The 8,668-nt window shown below is 41.0% G+C and overlaps 1 non-coding gene across 1 annotated transcript; it reads right to left on the reverse strand.

The window, feature by feature from the left end:
• Positions 1 to 425: 425 nt before the first annotated feature.
• Positions 426 to 540, reverse strand: LOC136733971 (U5 spliceosomal RNA). The gene has a single exon (XR_010810351.1). It is a non-coding gene; the product is annotated as a U5 spliceosomal RNA (small nuclear RNA).
• Between the last annotated feature and the right edge of the window lie 8,128 nt (positions 541 to 8,668).

Below are 8,668 nucleotides of genomic sequence, written 5' to 3' on the forward strand. Positions count from 1 at the left end.
TTACGCTACATATATGTATGTATGTATGTATGTCCAATTGCTTTGACAATACAAATTAATTGAATTGAGAGGGAGAGAGAGAGAGAGAGAGAGAGAGAGAGAGAGACAGACAGACAGACTGACAAACAGAAAAACAGACAGACACAGACACACACACACACAGAGCCAGCCAGCCAGCCAGCTCAGCGATGACATCACGAGCCTCTCTCAGCTGACTGCTATGACATCACAGAGCACGTACATTCCGTTGCTTGCCGTCTGTCAACCACTCAGTCACTGCCAGCCAGACTGGCTGGCTGGCTGGATGGGGGGGCTGCTTGCTGCTGCTGCGTACCTTAGCAAGCTTATTTGCTTGACCGGCCTTCCTACTCCTCTGCCCACATGCCCACCTATGCCCGATCTGCTGTTCACCTGGATCACAGCTCCGCCCCAACAAGGCAGAGCCCCCCAAGAATGGTACAAACTCACCCACGATCCCCTCCACGGAAAGCTTTAGCAAAAGGCAAAAGCGTTATACGTAATGAAGAGGAACCCGAGTCCAAGACGCATCCGACCAGCCATACATATTTGTGTGTATTAAAGATCACATTTTCTTACATTTAGTTTTTCTGTACTTTATTACATCTTATTGTGATTTATAAAAGTATTGTTTCTTTTCCATATGTATGTATGTATGTGTGTGTGTGTGTGTGTGTGTGTGTGTGTGTGTGTCTGTCTCTGTGTGAAAGTTAGTGTGTGTGGGTGTGACAGTGTGTGTGAGTGTCTGTCTGTCTGTCTGTCATGTAACTCGCACATCTGTGAGGGCACCATTTTTGCAGAAGAGATGTACACATTTTGGAGCAACATATGCTGCCATCCAGACATCATCTTTTCCAGTGACGTCCCTGCATTTTCAAACAGATCACATTTTATTACACTTTGTTTATCTGTACTTTATTACATCTTATTGTGATTTATACTTGTAATGTTTCTTTTCCATATATATGTATGTACAGTGGGGGAAAAAAGTAATTGATCCCCTGCTGATTTTGTACGTTTGCCCACTGACAAAGAAATGATCAGTCTATAATTTTAATGGTAGGTGTATTTTAGCAGTGAGAGACAGAATAACAACAAGAAAATCCAGAAAAATGCATTTCAAAAAAGTTATAAATTGATTTGCATGTTAATGAGGGAAATAAGTATTTGACCCATTTTCAATGCCCTGGCTTAGGGAAGGAGGTTCTCACCCATGATTTGATGGTACATGGCCCCGTCCATCGTCCCTTTGATGCGGTGCAGTTGTCCTGTCCCCTTAGCAGAAAAACAGCCCCAAAGCATAGTTTCCACCTCCATGTTTGATGGTGGGAATGGTGTTCTTGAGGTCATTCCTCCTCCTCCAAACACGGCGAGTTGAGTTGATGGCAAAGAGCTTGATTTTGGTCTCATCTGAGACCACTTTCACCCAGTTCTCCTCTGAATCATTCAGATGTTCATTGGCAAACTTCAGACGGGTCTGTACATGTGCTTTCTTGAGCAGGGGGACCTTGCGGGCGCTGCAGGATTTCAGTCCTTCACGGCATAGTGTGTTACCAATTGTTTTCTTGGTGACTATGGTCCCAGCTACCTTGAGATCATTAACAAGATCCTCCCATGTAGTTCTGGGCTGATTCCTCACCGTTCTCATGATCATTGAAACTCCACGAGGTGAGATCTTGCATGGAGCCCCAGACTGAGGGAGACTGACAGTTATTTTGTGTTTCTTCCATTTGCGAATAATCGCACCAACTGTTGTCACCTTCTCACCAAGCTGCTTGGTGATGGTCTTGTAGCCCATTCCAGCCTTGTGTAGGTCTACAATCTTGTCCCTGACATCCTTGGACAGCTCTTTGGCCATGGTGGAGAGTTTGGAATCTGATTGATTGATTGCTTCTGTGGACAAGTGTCTTTTATACAGGTAACGAGCTGAGATTAGGAGCACTCCCTTTAAGAGAGTGCTCCTAATCTCAGCTCGTTACCTGTATGAAAGACACCTGGGAGCCAGAAATCTTGCTGATTGATAGGGGATCAAATACTTATTTCCCTCATTAACATGCAAATCAATTTATAACTTTTTTGAAATGCGTTTTTCTGGATTTTCTTGTTGTTATTCTGTCTCTCACTGCTAAAATACACCTACCATTGAAATTATAGACTGATCATTTCTTTGTCAGTGGGCAAACGTACAAAATCAGCAGGGGATCAAATACTTTTTTCCCTCACTGTATGTATGTATGTATGTATGTATGTAAGTTTGTGTGTGTGTGTCTGTCTGTGAAAGTGATTGTGTGTGAAAGTGTGTGTGTCTGTCTGTCTGTCTGTGAAAGTGTGTGTGTGTGTGTGTGTGTGTGCGTGTGTCTGTCTGTGAAAGTGTGTGTTTGTGTGTGTATGGGTGTGACAGTGTGTATGAGTGTCTGTCATGTAACTCGCACATCTGTGAGGGCACCATTTTTGCAGAAAGAGATGTACACATTTTGGAGCAACATATGCTGCCATCGAGACATCATCTTTTCCAGGGACGTCCCTGCATTTTTCAGCAGGATAACGCCAAACCACATTCTGCCCAGATTACAAGCGCATGGTTGCGTAGGCAGAGAGTGCGGGTGCTAGCATGGCCTGCCTGCAGTCCTGACCTGTCTCCGAATTGAGAATGTGTGGCGCACTATGAAGTGCAAATTAAGACAACGAAGGCCCTGTGCAGTTGCGCAGCTGAGGAAATGCATAATGGATGAATGGGGGGAAATCCCACTTGCTAAACTTAACCAAGTGGTGTCTTCAGTGCCCAAGTGCTTAATAAGTGTTATTAAAAGAAAAGGTGATGTTACATAGTGGTAAACAGTCGACTGTCCCAACTTTCTTGGTTTCTTTTCACTGCTAATGAGATGCTGTAGAGTGAGTTAGTTATATTGCTTTCAGGAGCTCTAATCGTATTGATGAGTTCATGCAGCATTTGTAATTGAATTTCAAAAAGAAATCTTTGCTGTCTGGCCTGTGTGTATGAGATGTACTCTGTCAATCTTTGGCTAACAACTGAAACATTGGTAGAACAGAAATGGCAACATAAAAAAGAAAAGTACATTTTAAAAGAGCACATTAAATAGGATGAATATACAGTTTTTTACAATCACTTTGTCACTAATTTCAGAACCTTGATGTCATTTTTCAAAACTCTAGACACAAAACTCAAAACGGTCATCACTTGTAACACAGGCTGTCCAATGTTCAAAACATTGCATTGTGCATTCATATCTTTAAAGAAACCTAGCACTTGCAGACTTGTTGGTTCAAATAACTCATTTATCATGAAATACCATAGTAACATAGTAACACAGAAGATACCGATAGTTTCACTGTGTAGTTGTTCGTACAATCATTAAATATTGTAGTACAAAATATGTGATACATGTTTCATTATGGTACTACACATAAATACATCACTGTAAAAGGACTAGTAGAGAGAATACTACAGACACAGTGGAATCATTGAACAAAATCTGAAATGTATTGATGCAATACAATCAAATCACACCATAGGTTTCTTTGAATCCATGCAACAATAATTAGCTACAAAAACGAACAAAACTACAGTAAAATGTCAACTGCAGTGTTCCTCACCTGGCTTAGTGTAAAAAGCAAAACAAAGGATTGATTACTGTACTTCTAAATTTCCATCAGCCCTGTGTTCAGGTTCAGGTTCTCACAACCATTTTTCACAAGAGGCATCTTGAAACTGAACATACCTGAACATACTCAGTCATCAGCTGCTTCACTCTGCATTTCTTTCAAAAGGCACACTATACTCTGTGCTACACATTGGTATGCAGTATACAGTCATTTGACAATTGAGAGTAGCCTAATGTTTAGTGCATGCTGAAGACTTGCCGCTTCTCAGTACGGACATTTCTGATGATTGAGGCCACAGTTGATCCTGAGTTGATTCTGAGGTTTGATTGAATCATTGTAGCTGCCTCAGTCATGGTCATGCCATGATTTACAACATGTTCTACAACTATTTCTCGGATTTCACTGGACACTATTTGCTGTTGCTGCCGCTGTCTGGTCCGTGGCCTTGTCCTCTACCACGTTCCCCCAACACCTCTCAAATGAGGCCCATGGCTGCCTCTCTGGTGAGGCCTAAGCCCTCCTCTATGACGAGGCCCACGACCACCTCTCAGAAGGGGTGCATGTCCCCTTCCATTCCTTTGACCACCACGTCTTCCTCCTCCCACTGCTTGACCTCTATTGTGACCTGGATGACCTGCCGGCTCCATGTTATCACTGTGTTGCTCGGGTGGATAGCACTCATTTCACTCGATACTCGTACCACAATGTGAAATCAATCATCAATAACCAGTTGGCAGTATTGGAAAAGCAATTACAAGGGCCTGCATACATACAGTAATGTCAAATCTGATGTGGAAGAACAATCATCTTCAACCAGGTTGGAGCGTTAGTTGCAAAGCCTTTAATACACGCAGCGTGGAGAGGAACAGTGACTCAAGAAGATCCCAAAGTCGCTCTGCCTTCATTTTAACAGTCAGAGCTTTTATTCACAAAAATCAAAGAGCTGGTTATAATCAGAAAGTCATTACTATGTTATCTTAAAAGTTAGCTAAGCAGAATTTATATCATTATAGGACAGAGTTCATAGATCAACACATGGATTAGGGAGCAGGCACTTCAATCATACTGTTTGACATTGTCTCCAAGATTCTCATCGTAAATAACAAGCAGAAATCAAACTACCTTCTGGCCTGACCTTCTAGCTTGACCTTATCTTTCTTAAGTATACAAGAGAGAAAAACAGGTATTAGAGAAAGAATTTCTAACTTTCCTTCCACACTGAAAACATGGTGTGGAAAAGTGCTACATGATGATGAATGATGATGAAATATTACATCCATAGATAATGTAGTCCAACTGGTTCATGCTCCTCGGTTATTGGTGTCAATGGATCTCATTATCCTGAAACTTTCATGATCGAAACATGGAATACTGTTCGTCAGTTTCCATAAAACTATGAATTAAGAGTAATGCAACAGTCACTTATCATTTTGAGCAGCTGTATCAATTGATAGTTAGATCTTTGTAATGAAATGAATAGACAGTGATCTCAGATGTAATGTGTGAATTGCATTTTGAAATGGTAATACTTTGACGTTAAGTTGTATCATTTTAGTTCAATGAACAAATGATCTGAGGTTGATGTGTATTGTATCCAAGCAATTGAAAAATGTGCATTTTGATCATCGGGTGTGAGTTTAGTGTCTAGAGTTTTGAAAAATGACATCAAGGTTCTGAAATGAGTGCCAAAGTGATTGTAAAAAAGTGTAATATCAGGGGACAGTGGCTATTAGTGATCTGGCCTTCCGTGGCCTCTGTATTAATGTAACAGGTCACATTGTATGTGTACACTGATACTTGATAGTATAATATAGTACAAGTAAAAAACATACATAGGTATCATAGAAGTATTTTGCAGAAATGATTAAGGATACTTATCAAAATGGAGAGGAAATGCTAAATCCAGTCTCCCCAGGCTGAGCTTCTATTGCTACACCTGCTAAGTGGCTGCTGGCCCCACTATATGGATAGAGCCACACCAAGTACAAGAGTCTCCCCATTGCTATTTATATCTCCCTATCCAGTCTTCTATACGTGTCAGGTATACAAGTGTGTGTGTGTGTGTGTGTGTGTGTCTGTCTGTCTGTCTGTCTGTGAAAGTGTGTGTGTGTGTGTGTGTGTGTGAAAGTGTGTGTGAGTGTCTGTCTGTCTGTCTGTCATGTAACTTGCACATCTGTTAGGGCACCATTAATGCAGAGATGTACACATATTGTTTATTTTCCATATATATGTATGTACGTATGTATGCATGTCCAATTGCTTTGACAATACAAATGCACTGAATTGAGACAGAGAGAGAGAGAGAGAGAGAGAGAGAGAGAGAGAGGTGCTAAGGCACATTTGTAACATAAATTAGGGAACATTTGAAACATGCTTAGGGAACATTCATAAGAACATAAGAACATAAGAACATAAGAAAGTTTACAAACGAGAGGAGGCCATTCGACCCATCATGCTCGTTTGGTGTCCATTAATATCTAAGTGATCCATGGATCCTATCCAGTCTATTTTTAAATGTTCCCAAACTTTCAGCTTCTACCACTTTCCATCTTGAATGCCTTGAAGCCCAATTTCCATTTGTTGTCCCCTGGTGCGTGTGTCCCTGCTGATCTGGAAAAGCTCCTCTGGTTTGAGGAACCTTTCATGATTTTGAAGACTTGGATCAAGTCCCCACGTAATCTCCTCTGTTCCAGGGTGAAAAGGTTCAGTTCCCTCAGTCTCTCCGAGTAGGACTTTCCCTTCAGACCTGGAATAAGTCTGGTTGCTCTCCTCTGAACTGTCTCTAAAGCAGCAATATCCTTCTTGAAGTGTGGTGCCCAGAACTGTACACAGTATTCCAGATGAGGTCTAGCGCATTGTACAGTCTTAACATTACTTAAATTCTACACTTTTGACGATATACCCTAGCATTCTGTATGCCTTTTGTATTGCTTCCCCACATTGTTTGGATGGAGAAAGTGAATCCACATAGATTCCTAGGTCTTTCTCATGCATTACTTCATCTAGATCTGTACCTCCCATAGTGTAATTATAGTGGACATTTTTGTTTTACTGCATGTATTACCTTGCACTTGTCCACATTGAATTTCATTTGCCAGGTGTCAGCCCACAACTGAATTTATCTAAGTTCCTCTGAATAGCATGTGCTGCCAAGATTGTATCTGCTAAGCCACCTATTTTAGTATCATCTGCAAATTTGACAAGGTTGCTAAGTATCCCAGAGTCCAGACCATTAATATAGATTAGAAAAAGCAAAGGCCCTAGTACTGATCCCTGTGGAACTCCACTAACAACCTCACTCCAGTTAGAAGTGACTCCTCTAATCTGTTTCCTATACATCAACCAGTTCATAATCCATCTACTTACATGACCCTGAATGCCTACAGCTTCCAATTTGAGGATCAGTCTTTGGTGTGGAACCTTATCAAAAGCTTTTTGGAAATCTAAGTATATCATATCATATGCTTTCACGTGATCTACAGCTGCAGTTGCATGTTCAAAAAAATGTATTAAGTTAGTAAGACATGATCTGCCTCGTCTAAACCCATGTTGACTATCTCCAAGAATATGGTTTTCATTGAGATGCTCCTCTATTTTCTGTCTAATCATTTTTTCCAACATTTTACAGGTGATGCAGGTGAGACTGATTGGTCTGTAATTTCCTGGCTCAGTTTTGTCCCCTTTCTTGTGGATTGGTATGAAATTTGCTGTCTTCCAGTCAGTGGGAACATCCCCTGTTCTAAGTGTCATTTGAAATAATCGAGTTAACGGCCTATACATAATTTCCCTCATTTCTTTAAGTACTGTTGGAAATATCCCATCTGGCCCAGGTGATTTGTTTGATTTTAATTCTGCTAGTCCCTTTAGTACCTCCTCCTCATTTATCCTGATCTCTCTTAGGGTTTGACTGGATTGATTGTCAACCTGTGGCATGTCATCTGTTTTTTCTTTTGTAAAAACCTCTGTGAAATACTCATTTAGAATATTTGCCACATCTTGTTCGTTTTCCAAGATACCTCCATTTTTGCCCTTTATCTGTTTCACCTCCTCCTTAATTGACCGCTTGCTGTTGTAATTTTGAAAAAGCTCATTGCAATGGTTGTAGCTCCAAGAGCTATGTTTCTTTCTATTTCCCTCTTTGCTTTCCTGATCCCTTTCTTAAGATCTCTTTGCAGCTCAACATATTCTATGTATTTTGTTTCATCACCATCCCTTTTGTATGTGCTATACAACATTTTCTTCCTCTTTATATTTTTTTGCATGCCTCTGGTTTGTATGTATGTATGTATGTATGTATGTATGTATGTATGTGTGGAAGGAAAGTTAGAAATTCTTTTCTCACAACTGTTTTTCTCTCTTGTATACTTAAGAAAGATAAGGTCAAGCTAGAAGGTCAGGAGGCCATAAGGTAGTTTGATTTCTCTTTGTTATTTACAATGAGAACCTTGGAGACAATGTCAAACAGAATGACCTACGTGCCTGTTCCCTAATACCATGTATAGACCTATGAACTCTGTTCGATAATGATATATGTTCTGCTTAGTTAGCCTTTAAGATAACATAGTAATGACTTTCTAGCATGTATGTATGTATATATATATATATATATATATATATATGAATGTATGTATGTCCAATTGCTTTTGACAATACAAATGAATTGAGAGGGAGAGAGAGAGAGAGAGAGACAGACAGACAGACTGACAAACAGAAAAACAGACACACACACAAACACACACACACACAGAGCCAGCCAGCCCGCCAGCCAGCCAGTCAGCCAGCCAGCTCAGCGATGACATCACGAGCCTCTCTCAGCTGACTGCTATGACATCACAGAGCACGTACATTCCGTTGCTTGCCGTCTGTCAACCACTCAGTCACTGCCAGCCAGACTGGCTGGCTGGCTGGATGTGGGGGCTGCTTGCTGCTGCTGCGTACCTTAGCAAGCTTATTTGCTTGACCGGCCTTCCTACTCCTCTGCCCACATGCCCACCTATGCCTCTACTCCAAGATACTTATACAATAG

This window comes from Amia ocellicauda, unplaced genomic scaffold (assembly GCF_036373705.1).
Source record: "Amia ocellicauda isolate fAmiCal2 unplaced genomic scaffold, fAmiCal2.hap1 HAP1_SCAFFOLD_38, whole genome shotgun sequence".
NCBI classification, from domain to species: Eukaryota; Metazoa; Chordata; class Actinopteri; order Amiiformes; family Amiidae; genus Amia; species Amia ocellicauda.